Source organism: Felis catus, chromosome D2 (assembly GCF_018350175.1).
Source record: "Felis catus isolate Fca126 chromosome D2, F.catus_Fca126_mat1.0, whole genome shotgun sequence".
NCBI lineage: Eukaryota > Metazoa > Chordata > Mammalia > Carnivora > Felidae > Felis > Felis catus.
The window spans coordinates 57,045,771-57,062,619 of NC_058378.1; the positions used below are offsets into that span (position 1 = coordinate 57,045,771).

General features: G+C 42.0%; 1 long non-coding RNA gene across 1 annotated transcript; it reads left to right on the forward strand.

The window, feature by feature from the left end:
* Nucleotides 1-7,311: 7,311 nt before the first annotated feature.
* LOC123380868 lies at nt 7,312-15,376 on the forward strand. The gene is made up of 2 exons (XR_006587208.1): nt 7,312-9,001; nt 13,828-15,376. It is a non-coding gene; the product is annotated as an uncharacterized LOC123380868 (long non-coding RNA).
* The last annotated feature ends 1,473 nt before the right edge of the window (nt 15,377-16,849 follow it).

Here is a 16,849-nt window from a genome sequence, read left to right on the forward strand (position 1 = left end):
CTAGCATGTACTGATGGCTTATTCAGCATTCTGAATGTCCTTCATATACATTATTGAGACTTGGAGAAGTAGAGGGACCTGTCCAAGGACACGGGGTTAGTAGATGGCAGAGTAAGAAATAGAAGCCAGGACTGTCTGAGCTCAGTAAATGTTTGTTGACTGACTAAATGACTGCACCCTCTGGTGCCAGTAGTCTCTTAGGTGGACTGGCAGGGGGACTGTGCTGATGTCTAGCTCCCAAGCCAGATCCCATCAATCCGGCCCTCTGTGCTCAGGCTTTCTCTGCCTCCAGAACATCATACCACTTGCTCTGAAGGCCTTTGTCTATTCTTCCCCAGACAAGGCAAGGCCCTAGAGAAGGATCTTTGTCACCTTCCCGGAACCAGCCCCCATCACTCAACCGCCTTCACTTTCCCTCCCCAGCCCTGCTATGCAGCCAGCATCTCAGCTCCTCTCCCTGCAGCATCCCACCCCTGTGTTCCTGTAGCCTCTGGCTAAGGTCTGGAAAACCTGTACAGGGCAGTGTTCTCGCTCCCGGCCCCAGGTTTCAGGTAACTCTGGAGGGGGACAGAGTCCTGGGCACTTGTCACAGTTTCTTCCTTCACTGGAGGATTCAGGAGTGCCTCCTCTCTTCCTAAGCCCCAGGTTTCAAGACCAACTCTGATTTTACAGCTTTATGAGTGTTCTGAGAATAGTAGGGAGTTTTTTCATCTCTACAGACCCCACAATCCCCAGTCCAGACCTGTGCACCCAGGTAGATGCCCAGTAAATGGTAAAATGAATGACTTCATGGAAGACACTGAGAACTTCTAGGCATGCATTCCCAGATATGCCCCTCTCTATCTTCATGTATCCCTGCATTCAATCTTCGTGTCACTCCCTCTGGTTCTAGAAAGGATGGTGTCTCCTCTCCTCTCCTCTCCAATTCTGACTCTCCATCTCTGCTGTGCCCACCTCCTAGGGGTAGCAAGTCTCCAACTGCTCTAGGGCAGGTCAGTGGGCCCTGATGGCCTTCCCTCCTCTATATTCTCTTAACCAAAAGTAACTAAATGCCAATCAGATAGTAGGACCTGCAGTAGAGAGGAAAAGTGGTTCAGGGCCACCCTGCAGGGTGCGGTCTAGGTGCAGTAAATCACACTGTTTTGTTCACTGTTGGTTCCCTAGTGCCTACCACAGAGCCTGGCACGTGGCTAAAGCTCAGTAAGTGTTGGGTGAATAAATGAATGGATGACCATTATGTTTATAATAATTTTTGGTTCATTCCAAACCTGTTTATCTAACACCGCTGACCTTCTAGCTCTTTTACTCCAGGAACCTCTTTCCACCCTCCCCCTCAACCACACCTCAGTCCGTTCTTCTCATCATCCCATGGCCCCCAGTTCTGTCATGCCACCCAAGGACCCCAAAGCTCCCCCCTACTCACTTCCATTAGCATAACCCACCCCCTCCCGGGGTCTTCAGTCTCTCCCCTGCCCTCCACTGCCTGAGTGCCCTTATCTCTTCTGTCTTTGCTTACCTCCCTACAAAGCCTGCACCATAAGGAGCTATTTAGCAAAGAACTTGGTCATCTCTTGTCTCGGTTTCTTCCCCCTGCCTTCCTGACCTACCACCTTACCAGACTTTGGCTTTGGATGGCTCTCACTCTTCCTTTCTCTGCAGAAGCAGATTGCCCGGGAGCCCTGCAGATCAGCATCACTACGAATGCACGCTGACCAGCTCCAGCTGCTTGACAGCTTTTTTAAAAATGTGTATTTGAGCCATTTTATAAAGGGGGAAAAAAATCTCTTCACCTCCTCACACCAACTGTTTACGTAATTCAGTGACCTTTCATGAACCACAGCATTGTGTTAGCATCATTTTCTGGGGGTAGAAATCAACGTATCCGTCCTATTTCATACTCTACCTTGTTCGCCTAACATTTTTCTGTGTACGCTTTCTCATGGGCTGACAAGAACTGCTATTTATCATTGGAAATGGTTATATAATATTCCATCGTATTAACGTTCCATAGTTTACTTAACCATTCCCCAATCGTGGAGCATTTGGATGGTTTCCAGGATTCTCCTATTATCAACAAGGCAGCAATAAACATCTTTTTGCAAATAGCTTATATTTCCTTTTCAGTTGTTTTCATGGTATATACTCCCAGAAGAGAGATTATTGGGTCAAAGGCTAGAAACACTTTTATGGCTTTTGTCGCAAGGTGCCAGACTGGTCTCCAGGAAGACTACTAGTTCGTAATTCTCCAGTCTTTTTATTCCTATTTTTGTAGCCTCCTAATGAATTCCTGCAGGTTGCTCCAAATCTTCTGGGCCTGCCTGCGGCATCCAGCCACCCTCACCCTCCAGAGGTGATTTTACAGGCGTGTGTCCCTGAGTCTCCTCAACTTCCTGCTATTTTCACCCTGGCTCCCCTCTGAGGCCAATCTCTGAGGAAGAGGTGCCAAATTTCCTCTCCAAACAAACTTCACTGCCTGCCTGGTTGACCTTGTTCCTTCCCGTCTCTTCAAAACCATGCTGCACCTGCCTTTCCACTCTTCCATCATCTGTCCCTCCTGCTTTTTCTCCAAAGCCTGCAAATGTCCCCATCTCCCTTTTCCTAAAAGCCACAAGCAATTTTTCCTTCTCTCCCGAACTATTCTCTTCTTCTGTCACAATCCATCATTCTGAGGGAATGATCTCCACTTCACCTTCTCACCTGCCACTTCCTTCTCAGCCTTTTGTTCTTTCACTGATGACCAACGCTCAGCTGAAGCGGCCATCTCAAGGTTACCAATAATTTTCTTAGTCACCCGAGCAAATGATTTTTTGTCAGTCATCATCCCCACCACCTTGTTGACTGTTGTGAAATTATCTCCTGTCTGGGGTTCCGTGGCAGTGCAATTTCCTTAGAGCTCCTTCTCTCCTACCAACGTTATACCTCAAGAAGAATCTGTTCTTGGACCTTTTAGTGAACTTTAAATTATCTCTACATCCCACTCTATGGCAGCCAGAAGAATTGGGTGGAATTGATCCCACATCCAGCTGTAGTGGTAAGCGATGACTGACCTAAGGCCATGAGCATAAGCCAATTCCTCCTACCGCAGTGATAGTTCAAGGGAAAGAAGACCAGAGCAATCAACATGTGACATTTACATGTGACCTATGGTGATTGGGTGAGAGCAAAGCTCAAGACTTTTGTTTCGTAGTTGAGGGAAGCCAGGTCTTTCTCTCCTCTTGGGTATAAATGATAAAGCATATAAATCTGATTGCTAATTGCTGTTGGCCACCATCTTACAACCTTGAGGCGATCTAGTACGAAGATGAAGTCAAAACACAGACTAGATCAGAGTTGAGAGAACTGAAGCCTGGTGGATCCAGATCCCTGATTGTGTGCGGTGGTCAGAAGCTAGGATTTTTCAGTTACATGAGTCAATAAATTCCTTGGATTGTTTAAATCATAATGCTTAGGGCTTTCTGTTACTTGCAGTTGAAACTTGTAACCATTATAGCCCTCTTCGCTATTCTCCCTTTATACTTTTTTTTATCTCATTGCTCTCACCCATCCTAGCAGCTTCCATGATCACATCTTTGTGGATGATTCCTCTACATCCCTACCTAACCCCTGTCTCCTCATCTCCAACTCCAGCATGGCCAGCTTTTTGATAAGTAGTTGTATGTGTCTAGGAAGCTGTCATCTTAGCATTTAACACCAACATTTTCACCATTACCCAAGCCAAATCAACTTTACTTCTCTGCTTCCCCACGTCTGATTATTCAGTTGTCCAACTTTGAAACTTCAGGGTCATCCATATGCTCCTGTCCTTTTCCTACCACAGACAATCAACTGTTATGGTCACTTTTGCCTTTGGTCGCGTCCTCGCCTTCATTACTTCTCTCTCAAGTTGACTATCTTCCCGGGTGATGTTCCTGCCTCCTGGCTCTCCCACCTTCTGATCCCCCTACACAACACCTTTATCAGAAACATCTCCCTAAAACATCAAAGCAATCAAACATTTTTCAATGATTTCTTAATGCTTCAGATTTAGTCCAAACTTTCCATCCTAAATCTGTAAGTCTTCCACTGCAGGGTCTTTCCTGATCTTTCTGATCTTATAATCCCATTACTTTCTCATTGGTTCCCAAGCTACTGCCAAAGTGAGCTATTTATTATTTCTTTCACATCTTGCTGGTCCCACCTGGATCACCTTTCCTTCATATTTCACCCAATGAAATACTGCTTATTCTTTAAGACTCGTCTCAAAACACATCTCACTAGGGTATAGTCTGATTTCCCTGAGTAGGTAAATATTTCTTTTTTGAACCCCTACAATGCGTCACTCTTGTGGCACTCATCCAATTAGACAAGTAGATTTTTACTCTTGTATCTCTTAAGCACAAGGCATAGGGCCTTGAAAATAGAAGTTGCTTAAATAAATACTCATTACATTAGCTTGAATCAAGGGTAACCTTATGGAGAGGAGATGCTGTAAGAAGGTGCCTGAGAAGAGGTCTTATTCTTTTACCTGTAGATTCACTGAAACGTCCTGTTTTCTTTTTGTTTATTGTATTCCAGCTAGCGAGTTATCAAGTAAACCAATATTTATTTAGTGCTATTTGTGAGTTAACACTTGAATCTGGGTAGCAAGCTTAGAATTCTTGCACCCTGGGGTGCTTCAGAACCCTGATTCTCAGAGCATGGTCCATATGGATGTTCCTGGAAGCTGAGGGCTGATCTACCTTCCTACATTATCAATATGTAGGGCAAACCCTGAGGTGTATAGCTAGTAATGCTAGTGGGGGAAACAACAACAACAACAACAACAATGGACTAGGAGTCCATAGACCTGAGTTCTGGGCCTAGATCTTTCACTAATCTAGCTGTGTGACCTTGAACAAGTCTTTTGACCTCTCTGGGACTCCTTTACCTGTGAGACAATAGAGTTAGGCTTCAGTGTTTCTTGAAATGCGTGCCACAGAGCACTTGCATCAGATTCACCTAAGTGACTATTTTAAGAATGAAACTGGACCACTTTCTTACACCATACACAAAAATATATTCAACATGAATGAAAGACCTAAATGTGAGACAGGAAACCATCAAAATACTAGAGGAGAAAACAGGCAAAAAGCTCTTTGACCTTGGCCAGAGCAACTTCTTACTAGACATGTCTCCAGAGGCAAGGGAAACAAAAACAAAATGAAGTATTAGGACCTCATCAAGATAAAAAGCTTCTACACAGCAAAGGAAACAACCAACAAGACTAAAATGCAATGGATAAAATGGGAGAAGATATTTGCAAATGACATATTGGATAAAGCGTTAGTATTCACGATCTATAAAGAATTTCTCAAACTCAACACCCAAAAACCAAATAATCCAGGGAAGAAATGGACAAAAGACATGAACAGACACCTGTTCATCCAGATGGCACAGACACATGAAAAGATCAACATCACTCGTCATCAAGCAAATACGAATCAAAACCACAATGAGTTACTACCTCATACCTGTCAGAATAAACAACTCAGGAAACAGCAGATGTTGACAAGGATGTGGAGAAAGGGGAACACTTTTGCACTGCTGGTAGGAATGCAAACTGGTGCAGCCACTCTGGAAAACAGTATGGAGATTCCTCAAAAATTAAAAATAGAACTACCCTACGACCCAGCAATTGCGCTTCTAGCATTTATCCAAAGGACACAAAAATGCTGACTTGAAGGGGCACAATGCATCCCAATGTTTATAGCAGCACTATCAACAATAGCCAAATTATGGAAAGAGTCCAAATGTCCATCAACTGACGAATGGATAAAGAAGATGTGGCATATTATACAATGGAATATTACTGGGCAATCAAGAAATGAAATCTTGCCATTTGCAACAATGTGGGTAGAACTAGAATGTATTGTGCTAAGCGAAATAAGTCAGTCAGAGAAAGACAAATATCATATGATTTCCCTCATACGTGGAATTTAAGAAACAAAACAGATAACATAGGGGAGAGGAAGGAAAAATAAGATAAAAACAGAGAGGGAGACAAACCACAAGAGACTCTTAAATACAAAGAACAAACTGAGGATTGCTGGAGGGGTGTTGGGTGGGGTGATGGGCTAAATGGGTGATGGGCATTAAGGAGGGCACTTGTTGGGATGAGCACTGGGTGTTATATATAAGTAATGAATCACTAAATTCTTCTCCTGAAACCATTATTATACTATATGTTAACTGACTTGGATTTAGATTAAAAAAAAATTCCCTAGACTCAAACTAGTACTATTGAAAATGAATCTTTGGAGAGAAGGCCTAGGGGTCTGCATTTGAGCAAGCTCCCCCGGTGATTCTTATTCCCACTCAAGTTAAAAACCTCTAGAGTTTTGCAATCACAAGGTTTCTTCTGATCTAAGATGTGGGGGTTACCGGATTAAGTAATAATTTAAATTATTTTGCAGTGATAAGTAAAATGGATGAGTGAGTAATCCGGAGGCCTGCTTGCGCTAACAAAGTGTCTGTGGAACAAAAGGTTAGAACACCCATTCCGTGGCCTGCTACCTAGGCCACAGCCCCGCGGCCATGCTGCCCCTGCATGCCCGTATGCTTGCTCACCTCCTTTCTCCTCCCTCCTTGTGTCTCTCCCTTTCTTTTCTCCTTTTCCTTTCTTCCCTTCTCTTCCCTTCCCCTTCCCCATCTTCCCTCCCTCCACTCTCCCTCCCACCCTCCCTCCTTTCTCTCTCTCTCCCTTCCTTTCTTCTTCCTTTTCTTTTTCATTTTTATTTCCCATTCTTTCCAAAATCCCATTGGCATCTGGGTAAACACATCATTAGCACTACATTCATTTGCACTTACCTAGTACACTTTTTTTTTGATGAAGTCTTTCCGGCTCCCTCAATCAGTTGTGAACATTTCCTGCTCAGAACTCTCAAAGCACTTTGAACCTGTCTTATGCCATTAATCATACTTTGCCATGTGGTGTTTCTAGGTCTACTTTATCGTATGCCCCTGAGCAAAAGGCTGCTTTATTCATTTGTATTCCCCCCTTCTATAGTGCCTAGTGTGGGGACTTGCACATGTTGATAATATTTTGCATGTATGTAGTATATCCTGGTTTAATAAGGATTTTCACAGACATTAGTGAATAACAGACACTGAATAAGAATTTTTTGAATGGATCAATGAATGAATTCCTCTATTTTCCTTATCCTGGCACTGAGCTTGTCTTATCTCCTGTCTAAGAGGCAGGCTTGTGCCGTGGCAAGGCCACTGAGCTTGGAATTAGAGGCCTGAGTTTGAAAGCTTTCTCTATCTCTTAATAGCTGGGTAGTTCGGGCAAGTTGTTTAACCTCTCTGAACTATGATTTTATCTGTAAAGTACATATATGACTACCTTATTTTTAGGGTTGGGGATGATGAACTACAATTACTTGTGAAAACATCTGGTACATAGCAGATAATTTAAAAATACTGGTTAAATGAAATTCTTTCCTTCTCCTAACCCTTCACTTGTATTAGAATGTCCCTTAGGACAAACACAGGCTTTTCTAAATCTTTCCCTCCTGATTTGTATGCTGGGTCTTGGTGCCCTGCGTACAAAGATGTGCAGAATACATTTTGTGGGCTCTTAAAAATAGTCAATGTGATAAGGTGAAATACATATGGGAAACACACAAACTGAAATGAACAGACTGTATTTGTCAGGATTCTTTGCTGCAAGGTCTATAAGCCCAACTCAAACAAGCTTAAAGGAAAAAAAAAAAAAAAAGAATTTATCGACTCCCATAAATGAAATGTTCTAGAGTGGGTCTGGGTTTAAGCACTGCTGCATCCAGGGGTTAAAATACCGAAGTTGGCATGCTATCTCCTTTTCTCCAGCTCCAGACCCTGCTTCTGTGGCTTCCTTCTGAGGCCAGGTCTGTCTAGTTGGTGGGAAGGATGACTCCTTCTTATGAGCCAAAAGGACTCACAACCTATCTTTTCATCTGCATGCAGATCCCATGGAAGGATTCTTATTGACCCTGCTTGGGTCCTGTACCCACATATGGACCAGACAGTGGGTCCAAAGGATGTAGTGCTATAGTTGACTCAACCAGAGTCATATGCCCACCCCTATGGCCCACGGTGAAGGATGCAGTGGTTGACCAACTGCAGGAATGAGGGAGACACAGTCCGTCTAAAGGAAGGGATGTCAGCAGACAAAACTTGTTTCGTGAACAAGTAGAAAATACATCCTTTCCCATAAGGTGCTTGATGCTTAAAACTGCCTGCTTTGTGTTATCCAAGAGGCCCAGCTTCATTCACTGTTATTGGGGAAAATAAAACCATTTTGAGTGTCTCTAAGCCCCAGGCTCAGGGCCAAGGTCTGGGGTAAAGCAGTGTTAAAATAAAAAACAAATGGAGACCAGCTTTGAAAATTCCCTCAACAGACAAAAGCAGTTTGGTCATAAAAACAAAGCTTAATTTAGCTTATTTTGTGAGACTAACTTGACCTGGGTCATTGCGTGGTAATGCCTCTGAAAACTATAAGCAAAACTGAAGCTGCTTCCCAAGGTTGTTATGAGGTGACCGCTGACCAATTCCCTATCATGTAAGGAAATTCTAACATTATAACCAATCATTGCGAAGAATAAGCAGTGACCGCTTTCTCGCTGTAGATGTGCTTTCTAACAATAGACCTCTGAGCCCCATTGCATGTTTTGGCTTGAGTGCTCCCAGTTTGCAAACTGCCTTTTTTGGTGTGTGCACACTCAACTTCTACTAATGACTACTTTGGTGAGTCATCGGTATTGCTGCTGTTATTTCTGAACTTTTGACATTTCATGGTGTGAGAAGTTGAATTCAGAGAAGACGCCTGATGACTCGGAGGCCGGTGAGCAAACAGGTGCCGGTGCCCACAGAGTCCGCCAAGCCCCCTGCTTTCTTGCCGACCCCAGTATTTGAGGGTCAGTCTCTCTTGGATCCAAGCTCCACTTTCTTTGTGTTTGGAGCTCTCGGACTATATTGTGATTTTATTTGTGGAAGTATCTTGGTAAGTCACCCTATTCTGTTTAAAAGGGTGGGGGGCACGTGACTCTCTGTGTTTTGGAACTGCTGTTGAAAACTAGGACTCTTCATAGTTAAGACATTTTAGGAAACCTAAAGGTAAAGACGGGTTCCACGTGGTCTATGAACCAAAATCTTGTGCCTTTTTGGAAAATGGGTGAACTTTTGGAACTGTGGTGACCACTTTGGAGAAACTTTAACTTAGATAAGTTTATCTTTTTTTTTTTTTTAATTTTTTTTTAACGTTTATTTATTTTTGAGACAGAGAGAGACAGAGCATGAACGGGGGAGGGGCAGAGAGAGAGGGAGACACAGAATCCGAAGCAGGCTCCAGGCTCTGAGCCATCAGCCCAGAGCCCGACGCGGGGCTCGAACTCCCGGACCGTGAGACCGTGACCTGAGCTGAAGTCGGACGCTTAACCGACTGAGCCACCCAGGTGCCCCAGATAAGTTTATCTTAAAGGGCATCCTTAAAAGAGAGATCCCAAACCTCTCAGAGACAATGAAATGCATTCTTTGATTGGTTTGCAGAAGCTTCTAAAAGATTAAATGACTCCACAAACAGCTCTAAGTGGGTCTTGACAGCATGCAAGTAAAAAATCTTTAGTGAAAACTCTTTGGCCATTGGAATAAAAAGCCTTAACTTAGTCCCTCTGCCAGAAATGTAATTTGAATACAATTATTCTTTTAAGTTTTTTATCTGAGACATGGTTAAAAAATTTTTATAACAACAGCTATGAGATTTGTTTGTATGTTGATGTATGTCCATGTATATATATTATAGATATGTGATATTTTCCTACTTCTGGATGGTATTGCAAAAATTAATTTGTAAAGAGCTCCATTTAATTGACTTCAAGAAAATCAAGCATTTATATACATCAAACATAGTCTCAGAAATATAGAAAGTAACCTAAAAAAAAATTTTTTTTCAGTTTATTTATTTTGAGAGAGGTAGAGAGAGAGAGAGGGCAGAAAGGAGGGGCAGAGAGAGGGAGAGAGAGAATCCCTAACAGGCTCCTCACTGTCAGCGCAGAGCCCAACACGGGGCTGGATCTCACAACCCATGAGATCGTGACCTGAGCTGAAATCAAGAGTCTGATACTTTGACTGAGCCACCCAAATACCCCAAACCTAAATGTTTTTTAAGTTCACACAATCTGGGATGTTTGATAAATAAAAGCTAGTTTGAATTTGTTGGTTTAATAAAAGCAGGCGTGTCTTCAAAATTTGTAAACAAGAAAGGGGCTCCTGGGTGGCTCAGTCGGTTGAACTTTGGACTTTGGCTCAGGTTGTGAACTTGCAGTTCCTGAGTTTGAGTCCCATATCAGGCTCCCTGCTGTCAGTGCAGAGGCTGCTTCAGATCCTCTGTCCCCTGCCTCTCTCTGCCCCTCCCTCTTTGGTGCTCTCTCTGTCTCAAAAATAAATAAACACTAAAAAAATTCGTCAATAAGAAAAATAACTTAAGGTGATGGTTAGCTGTTTAATATGTAATTAAAGAATAATTGTTGAAAACAAGTAATTTAAATGGATGTAAATAAAATGAATGTTCATACTAAGTTAAACTAAATAATGAATATTCATTAAATATCTAAATTATTTCCAAAGATGATAAACATTAAATGCTAAATATAAGTTTATCTACTTTTAGCTTGAAAATTTCTTTTACATAGAGACAAAAGCTATTGGGGCCCATTAATAAACATGTTTTGTGCCACATTGAAAAATTTACTCTGAAGAAAATATACTCCCACAGATTATGAAATGTATTTATAAATTTTCCAGTCCACAATTGCTTTCTTCTTAGTGTTCACTAGGAACTAAGGGTTCTCATAATTAAGAGTTCTAATAATGTAAGTAATTAAAACCACTAGAGATAAGGGTGAAAGGAAATGACTATATAGGCAAATAGGTAAGGAAAATAGAATATGTTTTGCTTATTTGTTTGTTTTGTTTTGGGTAAGGAAAGATATGGAGGACATAGGAATTTTTTTTTTTTAAACAGAGTAGTTTTGTCCTAAAGTAAAATGTTTGTTCTAGAATAAGAAGGGAAAAGACAGGGGAAAAGCTAAATGAATATAGAAAGTTATAGATGGTTTATGGAAAAAGAACATTGAGAAAGGAATTTTAGGTGTAGTCAAATAGGATTGGAAAAGATTTGAGTTAAAAAGAAAAGGAGAATTTTAATATCTAAAGTACACTGGTAGGGGCACCAGGGTGGCTCCGCCTCTTGATTTCGGCTCAGGTCATGATCTCCCAGTTGGTGAGTTTGAGCCCCGCATCAGGCTCCACCGTGCTGACAGTGTGGAGCCTGCTGGGAAATCCTCTTTCTCTCCCCCTCTCCCTCTGCCCCTCCATCCCTCCAAAATAAATAAATAAATAAACTGAAAAAAAAAAAAAGTACACTGGTGAAAAATCAGAATTGATTTTCTCTTTGTTAAAATCACAAACTTTTCGATTGTCTGCTCTTAATAAAAAAAAATTGTAAGCAAAGTGTGTTCACCTTTAATGTCATCTGCCTAGAAAACAAAGACTATGTTTTGTCTTTATCAGGTTTTCGATTACTTAAGAAAAATTAGTCTTCTCTATCAAAAGAACTGTTTTTTACAACCCTGTAACTTTTTGTGTATGTTAAATTGCATGGGAAGCATTGTCAAATAGGAAGTGATGCCAAACTTTCTTTAGATATATATTTGTATGAAAAAAATTTTAAGCGTTTTTAAAAATTTTATTTATGGGGGGAGGGGCAGAGAGAAAGGGAGAGAGAAAGCCCCAAGCGGGGTCTATGCTGTCAGCATGGAGCACAACGTGGGGCTCAATCCCATGACCCACGAGATCATGACTTACCTGAGCCAAAATCAAGAGTTGGATGCTTAACCAACTGAGCCACCCAGGCACCCCTATATTCGTATGAAATTCTTAAAAATCTGACATATCCTAGTATAATGTTTTTAATCATAATTCCAGCTACGATCTTAAAATATTGTACATCACAAAAACAACCAAATTTAGTTGCCAATTACATCCTTTTGGGGTGTGTGTGTATATGTGAACTCTCATCAGATCTTTCACCGTGGCCATTTTTAAGTCTTTTGCCATATACAGACAGCTTTTCTCTGAGGCTTTTGCAAAGTGTCCCTGCAAAAATGCTTCATGTTCAAAAAGATCCATGGAAAAGCCCCTGATGAGTAATTCTAAAAGGTAGGTTTTTGATAACTTTAAGATCATAACACTAAACTTGGTAAGACTTTCTAAAACTTTTATGGAAAACAGATTGATTCATAAAGCTGCTGACCCAAGATGAGGCAAAAATGAGTTAATTGTATAACATTGAATGAACTGATGAACATGATTATAATTTTTATGACTTCATTCAAAACATTCTAGTTCTTTTTTTTTTTTTTAAATATAATTTATTGTCAAATTGGCTCACATACAGTGTGTAAAGTGTGCTCTTGGTTTTTGGGGTAGAGTCCTGTGGTGCATCGCTTATATACAACACCTAGTGCTCATCCCGGCAAGTGCCCTCCTCAGGTATTATGCTAGTTCTTTAATATAGTGTTTTCCGATTTAAAGGACATTTTTCCTCCTCTCTTTAAGCTGTCTATACCTTATAGCAATTTGATAAAGTGTATTTTTGCAACGAAGGTTGAAACATTTCTGTTTTTCTCCTTCTCTGATCCCTCCAGAATTCTGAAACTCTTTTTAAATATTCTTTTTTTAATGACAATATATGTATTTGCATAACTTCAGTAAGAATCTATTCTCCTTGTTACAAGACACAATTGGACAAGTCCTTGGCTTGGCTTCCAAGCCTTGCGAAGCTTTTGAAAGTCCAATCTGAGATTTCCTATGAAAAGTTCCAGCAAAGCAGATTTAAAAGAGCCTCTATGTTCAATCACTATTCTTGCTGCACTTAAGTAAATAATCAGGCCAAATTTATTGAAACTAGAGTTCATTTGCAAACAAATTAGCCTTACTATGGCTATCTTTGGTAGAAATGGGGATGATTATAGAGAGAAAAATTATGTTTCAGTAACGTGCCTTTGTGGATATCAGATTTGATTGCTGCTAATTGTCTTTGAGGTTTTGTTTTCTAGCTATAAGCTGGACAGGATTATGAATTCTTCCAGTTTCCTCTAATATTTGGCTAGAACTCTCCAAACAAACATTTCCAATCTTCTCCCATTCTTTGGACTTGGAATCACTATGAAACTAACATTGCCCTTTTCCAAAGCCATGCAAGCTGAAGCTGGACAATTTGATGTAAACTTCAGGGAAACCACTGCAACAGCTCACGTGTGGACAATTTTCATGCCTGTGGCTGCGTGGCCACTCAGAAAGATCACCAGAGACATTCACACTGCAAACCAGAAAAATTTGTCGGATTGCCGCTGCCTGCCCTCGCTCCACCGGAAGATGCTTAGAACCCGACATCTAGACATCTTCTCAACTGGCTGTGATCCAAACTCAGAAGCTGAACTTATAATTTTCTCAAACTATTAACCTTTGTTTTTCTTATGTTTCTGTAGAAATGCCTCTCATTAAGTCACCTGATTGCTCACATCATGTAGAGGTCTAACTTAATTGGAAGGTCACCAACAATAGCACCTCCTGAAAGGAAACACCCTCATGTTCATGCTGTCCTGAGTAGTCATGAGGATGCGTGTTTACTAGCATATCGTTTTGTGCTTATGTAAATAACTTAAAAAAATTATAACCTGTTTGCGTTATATAACTGGTTAAACCTTGGCGCTTTTGGGGAATCTCTACTCTGGGGAATTTCTCAATCCTTGGCTGTTATTCTTACAGTCATCATCTTAACCTCTCCGGCGCGTGATATACTCGTGAGGGTTTTACATGCCTGCCGGCAGCCACTCAAATGCCAAATGGTATCCATCAGATTCAGAGAACGGGACGAAATCAAAAACAACCACAAATAATGAAGACAGTGACTGCGTGGCCCTCTGTCCTGACAACTCAGTGGGAACACTGAAGGTGTGACTTTTCGATCTGGCTACATCAGCAATGGTAAGCGAGGACAGCATTCCACGGGTTGGTCAGCTGCCTGAGAGCGTGACCAAAAGGGAAGAAATGTTAAAATAAAAATTGAATGGAGACCAGCTTTGAAAATTCCCTAAGCAGACAACACCACTTCAGTCATACAAACTGGGCTTAATTTAGTTTATTTTGCAGGACGAGCTTGACCTGGGTCATTTCTTGCTTATGCCTCTGAAAATTATAAGCAAAATTTAAGCTGTTTCCCAAGGTTGATGTGAGGTAACCACTGACCAACTCCCTATCATGTAAGAAAATTCTAATATTATAATTAATCGCTGTGAAGAATAAGCAGTCACTGCTTTCTCACCATATATGCTGCTTTATAATGATATTCCCCTGAGCCCCATTCCATGTTTTGGTTTGAGCGCTCCCAGTTTGCAAAGTGACTTTTTGGTATGTGCACAACCAACTTTTACTAATCACTACTTTGGTGATTCGTTGGTTTTAATTCTATTTTTTTTTCCTCCTGAATTTTGACAACAGTGATGAAAAGCACCAGCTCTCTCTCACAGGGCTTCCAGTCCAGTGAGGTCCCCCAAACCTCTCTCTGCAAGGACTACTGCAGCTCCTAAGTGTTCTCTGCTCCATACGACCCTTGGCTTCCAGGAATGATTTCCAGAAGATTCCAGTTACGGTGCACTATCTGGGAGAAGTATCACATTGTCCTGTTATCGTCCATTTCGAACGATCAGTTTGTTGGCTGAACTAGCATCTCTCTTGGCAGAGATCACAGGATCAGAGACAGTGAGATGTGAGGCCAGCTCCCTCCAGAAGCTTGTGCTCAGTTCTGGAGGATCCCACCATGGGAAGAGTGGGGGAGTTTTGCAATTTTTTTGGTTTCATTTTGTATTTATAATTTTAAAAATGTTGAATTGTGGTAAAATACACAAAGCATAAAGTTTACCATGTTAGCCATTTTAAGCATGTAGTTCAGTAGCAATATGGTACATTCCCACTGTGGTGTAACCAATCTCCAGAACTTTTTTGTCTTGCAAAACTGAACCTCTGTAAACATTAAACAACAACTTTCTATTCTCCCTCCCCACCCCCCATCCCCCGCCCCACCTCAGCCCTGGCAACCACCATTCTACTTTGTTTCTATGAATCTGACTACTCACGTAAGGGAAATCGTACAGTATTTGTCCTTTTGGGATTGACTCATTTCACTTAGCATATGTCCTCAAGGGTCTCTCATGTAGCGTGTGTCAGATTTTCCTTCCTTTTTAAGATTTGTTAACATTCCACTATAACATTATATATGTTTATATGAATATATAATATTCCATGTGTTTATACCACATTTGGTGTGCACTTGGTTGCTTCTACTTTTTGGTTATTGCGAATAATGCTGCCAGAAACATGGTGGGGAAGATCAGTTCTGATGGGAGCCTGAGTGTTCTGGAGTTTGGCAACATTCACTTGAGGTGGGGCCCAAGCACAGCCCTAGTGGGCAAGCCCTGTGTTTGAAGGGGACCTTCAACATCGCGTGAGGCCTCAGAGCGCCCTCTTCTGGTGTAGGCTGAGGTAGAGGAAGGGATGGTTTCCTGGGCCTGAAGAAGTGTGTCCAGGTTGGAGGCAGAGAGGATCCAGGAGGAAGGGAAATGCCAAACTTTATCTTCCTCACAACACGTCCAGCCCTGGCCCTGATTTCACACTTTGTTGACCAATCTTTGGAACTCTTGTCAGGTCGTTCGAGATGACTTCCAAACTGTAACATTGAACTAATTACTTTAGGAGAGCTCTTTACTCATTCTCCTAGACCCACCTCCCTCCTCTTCGGAGCCTCCATCAAGGCACACCCAGCAGCAGCTGGCCACCCCAGCCCTCTCCTCTGGCAGAGCATGGCCTCCCACCTCTGCCATCGCCCAGCCACAGTTTCACTTTTGTTTGCCAGAGTTGCCTACGTCAGACTTGGTGACTTATCTGTTTATCTGTTATCTACATGAGACTGAAGTTTGGAGCCAACCATAGGCCACGTGCTCGGTGCCCTTCCTGGCACTGAAGAGGCAGGTGTTCGATGTGGCTCTGTTGGAAGGTGGAAAAATAGTAGTTTTACGTACTGACGAAACTGGGGACGGCTTGGTGGTGCCCAGCACGAGGAGACTGTTAGCTGGAGGCTGAGCCAAATAGAAGTAGAGTGTCTAGGGGACTTTGAAATGGCTGCCAAAGACAAGGGAATTGCTTGTTGGAACCAGGCGACCTAGGAGCAGGTTTCACGGTGCGGTAGATCAATACTGTTCTTTCTACGGAAACAAACAGAATCAATGCCACCTGCCCCGGGTCTCTGAGCAGATCTGAAAGCCATGGAGCTCATGGATGGGGGCTTCATGCTGACTTTGCAGAATACAACCATGTGTACCCATTTGGGAGACTGGAAGACGCTTTATTGAATTTCATACTTGCATTTGTACTCGGGCCACCGAGGACCCAATACACAAGCATATAGCGACAGAGGAACATACAATTGAAGGGTCGAAAGAGCCCTTTGCTCTTATGGCTGGCATTCTTGCTGCCATTCCCTACTTCTCTACAGCAGACATTGCCCATTGACAATGCTTGCTGAGCAGAGATGTAGACTCAGAATGTTCTCACTAGTGTTTCAGGCAGCCACAGCCAAACATTCATGGCTGGACTTAATGCAAAAGCTTTCCACCTCCCCTGATTTAATTCAGTCTAACATCATTCCAGTAGGTGTCCCTTCTACAGCTCTCTGGAAGCTGCTCTAGAGGCTTTGTGAGACTGTTTGGGTGTTGAATAGCTTGAACTGTTAAAC